This window comes from Nyctereutes procyonoides, unplaced genomic scaffold (genome assembly GCF_905146905.1).
Source record: "Nyctereutes procyonoides isolate TBG_1078 unplaced genomic scaffold, NYPRO_anot_genome, whole genome shotgun sequence".
Taxonomy (NCBI): domain Eukaryota; kingdom Metazoa; phylum Chordata; class Mammalia; order Carnivora; family Canidae; genus Nyctereutes; species Nyctereutes procyonoides.
Genome location: NW_026575047.1, coordinates 49680991 through 49696887, shown reverse-complemented (window position 1 = coordinate 49696887; position 15897 = coordinate 49680991). Strand labels below are relative to the sequence as shown.

The 15897-nt window shown below is 40.5% G+C and overlaps 1 long non-coding RNA gene across 1 annotated transcript; it reads right to left on the bottom strand.

Annotated features, from left to right (window-relative positions):
* Positions 1-307: 307 nt before the first annotated feature.
* Positions 308-7402, bottom strand: LOC129510335 (uncharacterized). Its single transcript, XR_008664572.1, has 3 exons — positions 7086-7402; positions 3115-3227; positions 308-680 (listed from the first exon to the last, which is right to left on the bottom strand). It is a non-coding gene; the product is annotated as an uncharacterized LOC129510335 (long non-coding RNA).
* Positions 7403-15897: the final 8495 nt, after the last annotated feature.

The window sequence follows — 15897 nt, the reverse complement described above, 5'->3', positions numbered from 1 at the left end:
AGCAATAATATTTTATGGTTTCTTTATAAGAATATATATTCTCATGATAACCAAATAGTCATCTAAGTTGCAAATTTAAATTGGAACTCTAACATACGTGGCAGATATCTGATGTCAAAATACTTATTTTTAAAGGTAACAATATTAATGTCATGACTCCAAGAGAGAACTAAAATCTTCTGTTTCAACTGTGGGCGTATGCAACAATCCCAGTATCCCCTCTACTCTTCAGGAATTAAATATATGCAAATGAAAATCCAAAGACATATTTCACATTTCTGTGCTTTATTTTCACTGGAGCTTTTAAGACTATTTTAAAACAAACAGTAGAGACAAAAAAAGGACCTCCCACCCCAAAAGGCTCCATTTTCCCAAATCTAGTTAATAACCGAACTAGTGATAAAGCAAATATTTCTTACATGTGGGCCATTGTCTCTCTGTAAAAGAATTCTATCAACATTCCCCCAACACCAACATTTCAAAACATTAAACTCATTCTCAACATAGATAAATAAGACGGAGATAGAAAGCTCAAGCGTGACCATTGAGAGGTCAAAGTCTTAAAAGCAAATCTGATTCTGGCTGCATCCCTTCATGGAAATACTTTCATCAGCCACAGCATTAGGTCAACAGCTTTAAAGTCCAAGCTGCCTTTCAGAAGAAGAGTTTTCTGGGTAGACCTAAAAACAGGAAGCAAATGAAAGGAAGAAATGTGGCAGATCACAGTAGCTAGGGCTGATGAGGGAAAAATCTAACTCCTAAAATAGATAACTCTGGAGATACACAGTATCTTGAGATTCACCTGTAGAATAACCCTTTCATCTTGTAAATGAAGAATCAAAGATACCATGGCTTGCCCAAAGTCAGATGGCTAGATTATTCCAACACTAAGGCTACTCTTTAGCTCTATGGAATTCTGTGCACTGTTACTTCATTTTATTACCATGTCACTGATAATAACATTCATCCTGGTGGCATGCCTCCATTCCAGTCCCTCTTCCTTCTGTGTTAGCCACATCTCTGTCTTGGGAACCAACTAGGGGAGTTCCCCATTCCAAGTAGTGCCATGGCCATTGGTCTACTAATATTGAGCAACGGTAAATTCTTTTTCCTGCCCCAAATTCTCATTCTCTGTTCTGTCAGGCTGGGACCTCCACCACCATTTACAAATATAATCTCTGTTTCTCTTAGCACAGATTCTCCAGAGAACATTTGTTGTTGGGCTCCATCTAGCTTATGATTTCATTCTCTTTAGATTAGGTTTCTTTTCTTTCTTTCTTTCTTTCTTTCTTTCTTTCTTTCTTTCTTTCTTTCTTTCTTTCTTTCTTTTTTCTTCTTCTTTCTTTCTTTTCTTTATAAATTTTTTATTGGTGTTCAATTTGCCAACATACAGAATAACACCCAGTGCTCATCCCGTCAAGTGCCCCCCTCAGTGCCCGCCACCCATTCACCCCCACCCCCTGCCCTCCTCCCCTTCTACCACCCCTAGTTCATTTCTCAGAGTTAGGAGTCTTTATGTTCTGTCTCTCTTTCTGATATTTCCTACCCATTTATTCTCCCTTCCCTTCTATTCCCTTTCACTATTATTTATATTCCCCAAATGAATGAGAACATACTACTCAGCCATTAGAAATGACAAATACCCACCATTTACTTCAACGTGGATGGAACTGGAGGGTATTATGCTGAGTGAAAATAGATTAGGTTTCTATCTTGGTTTCTTCCAAAGGGGCTGCAGAGCAGAATGGGCAGCTGTCTGGACAGGTAGTCTTAAAACTGAGCATCATTTTGGGGTTCAGTATTTTGATAGATAGAAGGTCATGGGAAGGAAAAAATTCAGTGAGGTGTTTCCATGAAGAAACTTTCAAGAGAGGGCTACCTTCAAAGGAATGGACAGCATTAAGGGGACCAGACCAGAAATGTTGATACACCGAGTTTGGCAACAGCGGGGAGCTGCTGCCACTAGAGGGCAAAGTGGAAAATGAAGGAAATAATGTTATATAACCTGGTCAAAAATGGTGCCCTGGAAGAAAGATCACTTGACAAAGCCACAGCCATGGAGGATGCTAATAGTGTCCAGAGATGCTGCACTGATTCAGGGAGGGCATGAAGAAGAAGTACTCCTATATCTCTGTCTCTCTGTCTCTCTCTCTCTCACCATCCTCCTTTTCTGGCATTGGCCAAACTCAAAGGGAAGTCAGCCACCAAAAGAGCGGGGAGTGTGGTTCATCAGGGTTAATCTCTAGGGGCACAGAGCAGAACAGAGAATGGATTGGGGGAATAAAAGGAAAAATCTTGGCAACTTTTTTGTCAATGGGTCTTCTCATATAGTATTTGAAACAATTTCATGGAGTGGTTAAGGAGACTGAGTACTTTGGCCAGGTGCATCAAATCTTTTCTGAGGTAAGGCAGTTTATCCATCCATAAACTTGCCCAAGGTCACAGATCTAGAGTGTCACTGGGATGTGAACTTGTCTGTGTCACCACAAAGATAACAGTATTGAACACCGAGTATGCAGATAGTATTCAGGCACCATGCTAAGGCAGTCACAATCTTTAACTCATTTAATCTTTATGGCCCTGAGGCCTAAATATCATCACAACCTGGGGGTGCCAGGCCTGGGGTGCTCCATCTTCAGGAGGCCCTTGGTAGGTACTAACAGTCATGAGAAGTCCTTTTTTTTTTATTAAAGATTTTATTTATTTATTCATGAGAGACACAAGACAGAGAGGCAGAGAAGCAGAGGGAGAAGCAGGCTCCCTGTGGGGAGACCAATATGGGACTCTGGGGTCATGCCCTGAGCCAAAGGCAGACACTCAACCACTGAGCCACCCAGGCATCCTGAGATGTCTTCTTTATGGAGAAATAATGATTTGAAATGACATTTTCCTTGATCCTTAGGACCATCCCACAAGGAGGGTGCTGCCCCCATCTTACAGGTAGTGGAATTCAGGTTTGATAGATGTGTAGCTCAAAAAAAACTCACACGATACTAAGGCACAGCCAGTGTGTGAGACACTTGGACTGACTGTAATATCTGCCCTCTTTGCTTTAATTCACACATCACACTTTCTCATCCACCTTCAAATCAATTAAAGAGCTTGAAAAGAAACCTTGTCATTTGTTCCTGAAAGTCAGCGTGGATCCATTATGTTGTGCCTTTGGCAATTCCTGTCTCGTCTCCTTATCCAGACTTGTAGCATGAAACCTCCTGTCTCTTTTTGTCCTGTCAGAAGAGGGTAATTGGAAAAAGTAAATGAAAGAGGGAATGAACAAATGAACAAATGAGTAATATGTATATAGCATACATATTCTCATTCTGACTCTATGAAATCCATAATTTCAACTCTTTATTGTCTCATTAAAACCCTGGGATGGGTGGTTATTCCCCTTTTACTGAACATCAGGTTGCTGGAAGATGAAAGCTGCATGGTTGCAATTTAGTTTTCCTTGTGCTTTGCAAATTGCCTCCACTAGCTTTTCGGATGGTGGAAGCTGAAAAAATCTGTAGCAGAAATTTAATAGACTTGTTTATTTGGTGTGTCAGGAGCTGGACAGAACCCTTTGAGGGTTTATAATCTGAGAATTGGATATTACATCCTGTAAACTAATGGGGCCATGCAAACTGGTCCAGGATCAAATGGCCAATGCTTGAAAGGCTGAGTCTTTTCTCCTTGACCGAAGAATGGTCCACTTTCAGCAGGGAAATTGTCCTCTTAAATTAGTGTTCAAATTTGGGGGTGTGTGTGGGGAGCCAGGAGGGAGAAATGGAAGATGTGCTCAGCCAACCACATCACCTGAACTCGTTCTAGTGACCAGGAGGGTGGCCAATGGGCACTTTTTTCACTAGGCAGGCATTATTACCAGGGTAGTGCTTCCTTAATTTCATGTCCATATAATTCACCTGGCCATTCACCAGATTTTGACTAAATCTGAGGTGTGGCCTGAATTTCTTCTCTTCTTACAAGTTTCCAGGTGGTGCTGACATTGCTGGTCCAAGGGTCTAGAGGGACAAGGCCCTACAATGTCCATTTATCCTATTGCTGTAGGGCTCTCATTATGAGGTCAGTGAATTATAAGTAGCTGTACTTGGGGGCAGGGCTAATCTTCTTCAAGAGTGTATGATGTCATGAAAGGTAAGGCCATTGTCACTGTCCTTGTTGGAATCATCATCATTATTACTGTTTGTTGAAGATCTCAATCAGGGCAAAATGCTTGCAAGCCCTAGAAACTTGCTCAAAGAGGTTCATATAGAAAGAAAATTGATTGTAAGATATACAAAGCCCTTAGAATCCAATTACAGCCCTATGAGACTGAGGCAAGAAAGAGCAATTTCTCTATCTTTGCTTCCTGCTGTACATCTTACTTAACTGCTTCCACATGGCCCATCAAGATGAGAGCAGACATGATGTGGAAATGGATTGTGACCTGTGACCTGAACCTGGTGGTTAAGAAGCTAGACTTGGGCCCTGGTAGGCACAGTCTGAACTCTGTCATGGTGTTTTCCCTCTATCAGCACTAATGTCTTCATCGGTAGAGGGTAGGGGGGTGCAGAGCGGGGCATCATACTTGCTTGAGATGTTGTGAGGATTAACTAAGGTAAATGCTGGGCACAGTGCCTGGCACACAGACAGTTATTTTTAAAAAATATTTTATTTAAATTAAATTTGTCAACATACAGTATAATACCCCAGACGGCTTTTTTTAATTACTAAATTTAAAAACTATAAAGATAGTGAGATTAATTATTAAGGGGAGACAGTGTGTTACAGGATATTAGAAAGGCCTTGGCATTTGGAATCTGAGAGCCTTGGTTTTGGATCCCAGCTACACACCTACGGCTATGGTTTGGGTGTACCTCTTAATGTCCCTGAACCCCATTTAAAAAAATCACTTTTTGCTTCATGGAGATGGGAAGGATTAAATGAGATAATGGGTGATGACCCATTAATTAAAAATAAAAAGTACTATTCTAGAGTAACTTTTCCTGTCCTCTGATAGCTAGGAAGGTAGGACTGGCTTAGACAAAAATTGAATAGAGAAGATTGCCACCCTTCAGCAATACTGTTAACTTAAAAGAAAGACAGATTTCGAAAAGGAGGAGAAGCAAAGTTTTGGCTAACTGCAGCCCCAATCCGCTTAGCGATTATCTTCATCAGTGTAAATTCTAGTGCCTCCAGCAAAACATCATACCCTTTGTTAATTGTAACTTGAGTGGTCTCCTGAGGGGCCTCTCCTCTCCTGCACTCCTGTAAATCAGTGTGTCTGCCTGCGTCTGTCTCTACATCCTTTGAAAAAGACTGTAAAAAAGACCCACAAAAGGAAAACCGAGTACCTTTCAACTTTTTTCTCACTTTCTAATTCTTAAGTTTCATTGAACATTAAAAGTTTTTATGGGTAGCGAGGAAAGGCATTTTGCCACTTGAAGCTAAGGTGTGATCCAAATTACAGGAGACTCCATTTCCAAAGTGGTATTTAGTGAGTTTCACACATATCTTTTTTACAGGACATTTGCACTGGTGCAGAGGGGTGGAAAAAGCGACAGCAGCTCTCTGGTAACTTGCCCTTGCAGCCCAGGTGTGATCACAGTGTAGCCTGGCGGGTTCTTTCCCTCAATCCCTTTCCTTCATGCCTTACTAAACAACAACGAGATGCTTTTTCATGCATGAATGGGCTGCAGTCCACTTGCTTCCAGAAGCTCCTCTCTGCCCCACCCCGCCTCTGCCCGTGTATACAGGTGACTAGCATCCGGAGGCACACAGAGGGCCTGTCTCAGTGGGCACATACAATGTTTGTGTTCAACTGTCTATGGGGTTGCCTGTGAGGTCTTGGCATTTTAATTATACTGCTGTCTTAGCATTTTGCTCTGCATTGGGTGAAAATGAATCATGTCCAGGTTGAAATCTAGACTCTGTCTTTCTTTTCTGTTTGTCTCTCTCCACTGTCATTAATGCTTGCAAGACTTTGGTCATGAAAGCCAGAGAGAGCTTCCATTTTCCAAAGGATAAGAACAAACAAACCAGCAGAATCACTTCGTTATTTAGCAGAAAGGGTAAGCAGTAGTATTGACACACAGATAACATTTCTAAAAATCCCATAGATTTGAGGGCCATGAGCTAATTAATACCTGCAAAGTCATGCATTGAGGAATTAGAGATGTGTGAACCTTCCTCTCTTTCTTCTTGGAAGCAGTGTCTTTTTTGCCTAGGGCATAACCATCTGGTTAATCTGGTCAACAATTTAAAGTTGTTTTTTGTTTTGTTTTTGTTTTTGCTTGTTTGTTTTTTTTTAATGGGAAGGCTGATTTCTAGTTTGATTTTTTTAAAACATTTGTCAAATTAGCTAGATAATCACCTAATTGGTACTTTTCTTAAGTAGACCCAACCTGAATGTAGAAGAAACTAAAAAATGATTTCTCCTGCCAATTAGAACAGAAAGCAGTCCTCACCCACCTACTGCTGAATCTATCACAGTCTGTAAACAGGGATCCAGAAAACAGGGGTGTGTGGGAGGAACCCGATGAAAAAAGTTTCTCGTTTTATATTTAGCATAAAGCCAACTCCACAGAGGCAAAGTGGCCTGTTTGGCTCAAGTACTAATAAAATGCCTTATAGAATTGAGAACAACCCCCCACCCCCAAGTCTATTTATCTGTATTTCCACTGCACTAAAAGACACAGGAGACAAATTATTTTTTAAACTCACAAGAGAAACCTCGTCTTCTCTTAAAGTCAAGCAAATCTGAGTTGACTTCTCTCATAAATTCAAGAACAAAAAGTTATAAATTGAACAGATGAAGGACATTGCCTTCTTTAAAGTGATGTCTCCTTACCTTAATGGATTTAGCTATGGCAGGGAGTCAGAGTAAAGCTGTCTTAACTAAATCTTTGACTGATTATGCATTTTTTTTCCCTATTCATACACGATAGATTCATCATCCCAATTTGTCAAGCTGGCGAAGTTCCAATTAATTACACCCGGCAAACCTCGGCTCGCGCTCTGCCCGGTGTCAGGCCTAATCTAGTACCTCATTTGCCGGCGGCCCAATGAAGAGGTATCAGAGGTGTTGTTCCTCTGGTACTTACTGTGATGGATGCCCCTGGCGGCGTGGCCGGTGGCAGAGGCAGAGCGGTGGACGCCTCTCTCCTCCGAGCCTGAGGCCTCGAGGCTCCTGCACTAATTTGAGGGCTCATCTGTATAGTGGATGTTGTCGTCAAGTCTATCCTTCATGGCAGGGCTGAAGGCTTTCCCTGCTGCATGGGCTGCGTAAATGCCTACGCGGGTTCTACATTTCTGTCAGATTTGTCCTTGCAAAACAGAAAAAAAGGAAGGCACCTTGTCCTGGAGCTGACTTTCTGAGCTCTTTAGTGGCTGATGTGTTGTAGGGGAAAGTCACAGAGACTACCGTGTACCTAGAGCATTTGTGAATATCTGTGCATGCTCATACCGGCGTCTCCGTGCTATTTATAGGCAGTGCTGTGTTCTTTTGACTATGGTGACTTGGCTTTCCTGCTCTTAGCTTATCAGGCAATGACCTGCTAACAAATATTATTTATTAAGCAATGTGAGGCCCTACTGGATATTGATATGCGATCTCTGATGCATGCAGGAACTCACGTTTGATGAGTGACTAGAGCCCTGTGCTGTGCCAGATGTTACTGGCGTAACATCTCTTTAGACTATTGTTTTTATCCTTATTTGAGGTGGGAAAAGTTAGCTCAGAGAGTTAAGTGACTTGCACAAAGTTGCACAAGCAGTAAGCATGGAGATGGGATCTGAACCAAGGTTGAGTTGATGATAAGGTTTCAGCTCTTTCTAGTATCCAGTCATTTTTCTTAAGTAACTGCTCCTTCTTCCCCCGTTCACATTCTGTCCTGGCCTATGACCCTTGCCTTCCTAACCTGCAGACTGAGAAGCTACAATATCTTGGCAGGGTTGCAGAGCTGCATCACTGCACTATTGGTAGGGCTGTGTCTCCACTGGTCCATGGGACTAGCCCAGCATGGGGAGTAGCTCTAGGTGTAATGGAGCTAAAGCCTGGGCATGTTCCCAGATTGCTTTGACCACTTCCCTCTTGCTCTCCCAGGCTTTCACCCATATGAATCACCCTTCCGGTCTCAGCTTTGGATGAACACCACCTGCAGGTTATGAGGTCTGGATCCCAGAGTGGCCAGCTCCACAGAGGCTGAGCATTGACCCATGGAAAATAGGAGATGGGAAGGAGACAAGCTGATACAGACCCTCTCCCTTCCCAGTCCTGTGGCCACCTTGGAGGTGTGGCACCTCCTTGCTTCTCTTGAAGACAAGTCCCATATGCTAAGTGAACGTGTGTACTGAGCTATGGGCTGAGTCTCTGGGGCTCACAGTGAGTCAGTGGCTGTTCAGGAACACATGCACAACATCACCTTACTGCTTGGCCTCCCTTCTCTTTTAACCCACCTCATTTTTAAAACAAAGTGTGGTACCTTAATCCTTATGTCTAGACCTGAGACAGGGCTACAGTGGCATTAAGCACAAAGCTAACTTCCCATCTATACAGCCTACACAGAAGAGACCCTGAAAGGGACTGTCATGTTTTGGAAAGAATCAAATCACATCAAAGATCAACTTTTAATTTAAATAAGACTTCAAGTGCATTAATATTCAGCATTTAAATTCCTTCCTGGTTCACAAATATAATATGTTTTACAGTTATCAAAAACATATGCTGCTTTTCAGCAGCATTTTATATACAACTTGTTCAACAGAAGGTGCCAGCATCCCAATATGTTTTGCTAAGCTTTGGCTTTAACCATTGTGATGAAAGAATTCAAGTGCAACAGTGTCATCTTTTTGAAAGTAGGGAGGAGTGTTGCCAAAGGGTAACTCATGCTCCAAGAAGAAAGAAGGGAATTATTTATTATTTCTTTCATTGAGTTAATTTTTATGATGTTTCTATTATGAGAAGATCTCTGTATGAAGATTGGTGAGAGCTACATGGATTAATCAATCCCAGATCTTGTTTTCAAGAAAACTTCAGTCTAATAAAATACCTTCTGGAAGAAGCTAGTGGTGGCATTCCTCTTACAAAAGAAGTCCACTAATCTGCTGCTTACCTTTGGAGCCATATTGATTGTTAAAATATTGTGATACTTTCCATGCTTGTTTGTGAATATGCATTATCCCAAGCCTCCTACACCTGGCCTACCTGGTCCCTCTCCTTTGGTCTGGTGACTAAAGCAATAATGCCTAGTAAGGCAGGGGATTCTAAGTCCTTCCTCCAGCCCTATTGCTAGTGCCTGTTCTGATGGCTCAGAACCCATGCCTCATTTGTTAAATGTGTGGAATGTCTTTTGTGAATGTGGCAGAGATGCTATGCCTATTATATTCAGATGATCTATACCCTTACAGTTACAGTCTCTAACTAGGAATGTGGATCAGTTTCTACCTTTTTTAAAAAAATTCTGTCGATTTTGCCTCATGTTTTTGAAACTCTGTTTTTAGGTGCATACTTATTAAGAATTGTTATATCTTCTTTATGAATGGGCTCATTTATTACTAAAGAATGTCTATGAAGTTTATTTTATCTGATATAGATATAGCCATACTCACTTTGTTTTATTGAGTTTGCATGGGCTGTCTTTCCCCACCCTTTAATTTAACTGATTGATCTGTATCTTTGCATTTGAAGTCTCCCTCTTAGATAAGATGACATTTATGTGTCTTGTTTTTTTTTTTTTAAACCCAGGCTGACAATCTCTACATTTTAATAGGAATTACTTGTCTATTTACATTTAATGGATGTTTTGGTATAGTTGGGTTTAGTCTGGGATTTTGCTGTTTGTTTTCTTTCTACTTGTACATCTGTCTTTTGTTCCTCTGTTCTTTCTTTTTTGCCTTCTTTAGGTTATTACATTTATTTTTATTATTTCACTTCAATTCCTCTACTGGATCTTATCTATTCTCTTAGGAAACTTTAAAAAAATAATTGTTGCTCTAGGAAGTATAATATATATCTCAGTTACTAGCTTATCACTGTCTATTTAGTATTATTATTGCATCATTTCATGTAAAATATAAGACCCTTGAGACAATGATTTTAGTTATTCTTCTCCTTCATCCTTTGGGGTATTGTTACTTCATGTTTATATACATATGTATACTGTTGACCCTTGAACAACATGGGTTTGAACTGCCTGGATCCACTTATATGTGGATTGTTTTTCAATAAATACACTACCGTAAATGTATTTTCTCTTCTTTAGGATTTTCTTAATAACGTTTTCTTTTCTCCAGCTTACTTTATTATAAGAATACAGTATATAATATATATAACAGACAAAATATGTGTTAATTGACTGTTGATGTTATCAGTAAGGCTTCTTGTCAACATTAGGCTATTAAGTTTTCAGGGAGTCAAAAGTTGCACTTGGATTTTTGACTGCATCGGAGCTTGGTACCCCTAATATTGGCATTGTTCAAGGATTAACTGTATTATAAACTCTGAAATATTCTGAAATTTGTATGTATATGTATGTATGTATATGTGTATCTGTATATATGTATATATATAACATATATATGCATTATATATATAATTTTTTAAAAATAGTAACCTGCCTTTTAAAGATACTCAGAGGAAAAAAAGATAGTCTTTTGTTTTTGCCCTCATTCACCATTCCAGTGCTTTTCATTCTTCATTCTTCTCTGTAGATCTAAGTTTCCATCCTAGCATCATTCCACTCTGTCCTGAAGAACTTCCTTTGGCACTTCTTGAGGAGTAATTCTGTATATAAATGCATATCACTCAGTGTGGCTCTAGTTTCCACCTGCTTTTCCCTCTCTCTAGTGACCACATTCAAATAGAAATGAATGTGGATTAAGGGGTGCCTGGGTGGCTCTGTCGGTTGAGCTTCCAACACTTGATTTCAGCTTGGATTATGGTCTTAGGGTCATGGGATTGAGCCCCTCATCAGACTCCATACTGGGTATGGGGCCTGCTTGGGATTCTCTCTCCCTCTTCCTCTATCCCTCCCCACCGCCTCACACTTGAGTTCTCTCTCTTAAAAAAAAAAGAAAGAAAGAAAAAAAAAAGAAATGAATGTGGATTAAAAATACCAGAGGTGACTAGTCATTTCTAGGGGCCCAGCCTTACTATAAAGGCATTGGGAATGAGATTATAAAATTAGGAGTCTTTGGGCTGGTTTCCACCTTTAGTACTGACTTAACACAGGGTTTAACATATTTTAAGCTTATCTTTAGATTTGGAAGATTTTATATAAAACTGTGGATTTCTGGCTTCTCTTGAAAAATTAGAAACCCTGTAAATTTAGGCTCTGACTTCTGTTACTTCATTTGGTACCATCAGCCAGAGGTGGATAGCATTCCTGATGCCAGTGAGACTGTGCTTTTTAGCTTGCCATGATTTCCCATTTTGATTGGGTCACCAACATTGTCTTGCTGGTTCTTGAGGTTCAGAATGAGGAACTAGCACATCTGCATGCTAGCATCATCCAGAGGTACATCCTACGGTGATCTAGAAAGTGAATTGAGGTAATTTATATATTTGCAATTCACATCACTAGCATCATCCAGAGGTACATCCTATGGTGATCTAGAAAGTGAATTGAGGTAATTTATATATTTGCAATTCGCATCAGATAAGTGATTAGATGGGAGGTTCAGAAGCCCCTGTGCTTGCGTCTCTTTAAGACCAAATGAAACCTTCTGTGATGGGAATTTGAGTATGGGGAACTCTAGTCATAGTAAAAAACAAAAACAAACAAACAAAAAAAAAACATGTCTTGAATTCTTAGATGAAATCTCCAATCAATGGCATTACATTTCTTTGGCTCAGTGAATTTATGCATATTGGATGGAAGACTTCCTCATCCAAATCATTGCAGAGGCCATATTTTCCGAATGTGTTTTCTGCTCTGAAGGTAAAACTTAACATAAAGGAATGGCTCAAGAATACAATTTTTGCAGAGATGGCAAGGCTTCAGATTGTCCTGGGAAAGATATAGGTGAAATGCAAAATAATTTTGCTGTAAAAATTATTAGACACACTAGGGAATCCCTTTGAATCTTTGCCCTCTTGGAATCACTTGAAAAAAATTATTGTAATTACCCTGACTTTCAACAACTCCAGGATGATTTCGGATTTAGACACTCTGCTTCCAAGAGCTAGATTGCACCGTATATTTGGGGGCCAGAGCTGTGGTGCTGAACAAAATATAGGAACCAGAAAGAACAAATGAAGAAGGACAAGTTATCTCAAACAAGGAGCATGTTGGTGGTCAGTGTGAAGGATGGGATTCATGACCTAATATGAGATGAGCTTGAACTTGTGCTGGGCACTTTGCAGGAAGAACCTGAGAAGAAACTCTAAATCCAGCTACGGTGGCACAAATAGCAATCTGTCAATGTAAACAGATTGACAAACACTCTTTAGTTTATTTGATTGTCTTTGGAGCTTTATAGAGAAAAAAAAAAACCTTCCTCTGATGACAGAAATTTAGAAAAGACAAGAGGAATGGGATCTCTGCCCCCAATCCATCCTTTTAGATTAATGCTCTCTAATGGATATTAAAACATGGTAGATTAATGAGAGCCCGATAGACCATGCAGCTGAAAAAACACACTTTCTTTTGACAGCTAGGCAGTTAAGAGATGCCTAGGAATTAAGGAGCAGTTCAGATTAAATTACCCTCTTTATTAAGACATCTTTTCCTTGGTAAATAGTGTGCTGGGGGAGAGGAGCAAAGAGATGCCATGATCACCAGAGGTTATTCATGGAACCTATCATTTGTGACCATAGAAATAAAAGACTCATTTAGGGGCAGCCCCGGTGGCGCGGCGGTTTAGCACCGCTTGCAGCCCAGGATGTGATCCTGGAGACCGGGGATCAAGTCCCACGTCGGGCTCCTTGCATGGAGCCTGCTTCTCCCTCTACCTGTGTCTCTGCCTCTCTCTCTCTCTCTCTGTGTTTCTCATGAATAAATAAATAAATAAATCTTTAAAAAAAAAGACTCATTTAGATTTTATATACTGGCAGGTTAACCAAAATGGGTCAATGGGAGGCAGGAGCAAAGAATGCTGGGCTTTTGGATAAGCAGCTTCTGGAAATCATGAGGTGCTTGGATGGAAAGAAATGAAGGAGCCTGCCAGGTGTCAGTTGGCTAGCATACCAGTGAAGTGTGTTTTCGTCATCGGATTGTTGTTTGCTCTCCGTGCTGGTTATGTACTGTGTAAAATTAGCTGAGCTGGAACTACAGTTCCTAGAATTCCCACCCTTGGTTGGTTCCTTGTTGGGGTTGGTCACAGGAGAAGTATGTGTGAGATTTGGAAGATGGGAAGTAAAGCAGAAGCAAATTTTATGCTCCAAGGGTTGAGGTAGATGGAGCTCTAAGCACTGCGGCAGCCAATTTATATCGTCACTGATGTGCTATCTCACTTTGCTGGCATGGGCACCTGGATCTACAGCTCCTCTGTCTCCCATAAGTTTCCTCCTATGTGCAGCTCTGTGGTAGAGGATGTCAGCTTTTTCTTCATGCCACCATGACTTTTAGGTTAGAGGTGGTGAGAGACAGCTGTGGGGCATCCAGATTATATTTGTGGGTTATAGTTTATGTGTGTGTGGTCCAGTCCTTAATTGTTCTCCCCCACTTTGTATACAACTTTTCCACAAGGCTGCCCACCTAGCTGACTTAATAATGGTGACTTCAGGCACACCACCAGATGGAGAGGCAACAGCTTGCATAGATTCTTCTCCATCCTCCAGGTCTCATTTGGCAACACATCCCTTATTCTAAATGCCTCAGTAGTTTTGCTTCTTGGATCAAATCCCCACTGATACCCTGACTCTACAGGTGATATGCAGATATTTAGATTGACTTCTGGGGGCAATATTACAAAGTATTATTACTTAGTAATTGGGGTCTCTGTCCTTATAAGTGCTAGTTTTCCTTTAGCTACAGGCTCTAGGACAATCAATGTTAAACTGTGATGGGCTATCTTTATCCTCTGTACAGTGATGAAGGCTGCCAAAATGGAAAGATTCTAGTAAAATTGCCCTAATATCCAGGGATGAGGGCCACTGCTATGCAATGTTTCCAGGATTGTGTGTTACCTACATCCACTTAGCACTAATTTAGGAAGGAACTTGGTTTATTTATTTTATGCTTTTAAATAAGTGCATGCTGTAAATAATTCTGATCAAAGCGGAAGATAGGTTACTCTCATTTCATCGCTCTTATCTAGTTGGGCTTGATGGTACCTGCTTCTTATGAATTTATATAGTGAGTAGTTGAGGTTGGATGAAGCGTCCACAAAATCAAGACTTACTCTACAAAAAGTTAGTTATATAATATGCTTCTTAAATATTGTGTTAATAAGGTATTCTTTTCAGTCAACATTCAACTCAATTTCCTTTGCTTTTACCATCATCATCCTCACCACTAGCACCAAAAGTACTTCTTGAGTGTCTGTGTGTGATCACAACACACATCTATGTGATATGAACTTTTGTGGGGAGACACCGTATTGCAGTGGGAAGAGAACTGGCTGAGGCAGGGGATCAAATTTTTCTTCCACCTTTCCAGTTTAGACAGCTCTGTGTCCTGGGGGACCCATAAAATGGGAACAAGGATGCCTTCTTTCTTCTTTTTTTTTAATCTCAAAAGATTAATAAAAATAAGCTTTGTACTTGGGGAGCCTGGGCAGCTCAGTTGGTTAAGGGTCTGACTCTTGATTTCAGCTCAGGTTGTTATCTCAGGGTCTTGAGATTGAGCCAAGCATCGGGCTCCTGGTTGGGCATGGAGCCTGCTTAAGATTCTCTCTCTCTCTCTCCCTCTTCCTCTTGCATATGCTCTCTCTCCCTCAAAAACAACACAAGACATAACCAAAAAAAAACCCACCTTTGTACCCAATGAATGTTAAGCCACTTTAGGCAACAGAAAAAGAAAGGAAATGCTAGTCAAATAAAATGTATTGGGTCCCTTTACTTTTACATTCTTCTATAGTTTATTTTAGGATGGTGGTTTTCAAACTATGTGTGCCAGCATGTCCTCTGATGGTACCCCAGTGGTGGTGGTGGTGGGGATTCAACCATTCTCATCAGAAAAACCCTATTTTTATCTTTTTTTCATCATGAGATTTTTATTTATTTATTTTTTGAGATTTTATTTATTTATGAGAGAGAGAGAGAACACAAGCAGGGGGAGAGGCTAAGGGAGAGGGGGAGGCAGACTCTCCACAGCAGCCCTGAGATGGGGCTCAATCCCAGGACCCTGAGGTCATGACCTGAGCAGAAGACAGATACTTACCTGACTGAGCCACCCAGGTACCCCATCATGAGATTTTTAAATTAAGACTTTTTAAAGAACAGTTAAAGATTCACAGTGAAATTGATGGGAAGCTATAAGGATTTCTCATACATCCTTGACCTCCTCCTCATGTAGCTTCTGGCACTATTACCATCCTTCACCAGAGTGATAACATTTGTTACAACTGATGAACCTACCTGAACATGTCATAATCACCCCAAATCCATAGTTGTCATTAGGGTTCACTCTTGGTGGTGCTCATTCTATGGGCTTGGACATGCATCTACCATTATATTATCATATAGAATAGTTTCACTGTCCCCAATATCCTCTGTGCTCTGCACGTTCATCCCTCTGTCTCCTCTTTATAATGAGATTTTTATGTTGGAGTACTGAATAAGTTTGACTAGAAATAAGAAAGAACAGGCTTCTGGTTGGTACCTTAAGTCTGAAGCCACTAGATAAGGTTCTTGATGACTTTATGCTTAGAACAAACATTACGTAGATAGGAAGATGTTTATGTCATGTACAAAAGATGAATCTGGAGTAGAAGGCCAGTCTAAGTATAGAATTAGGATATGTATTAGGAAAG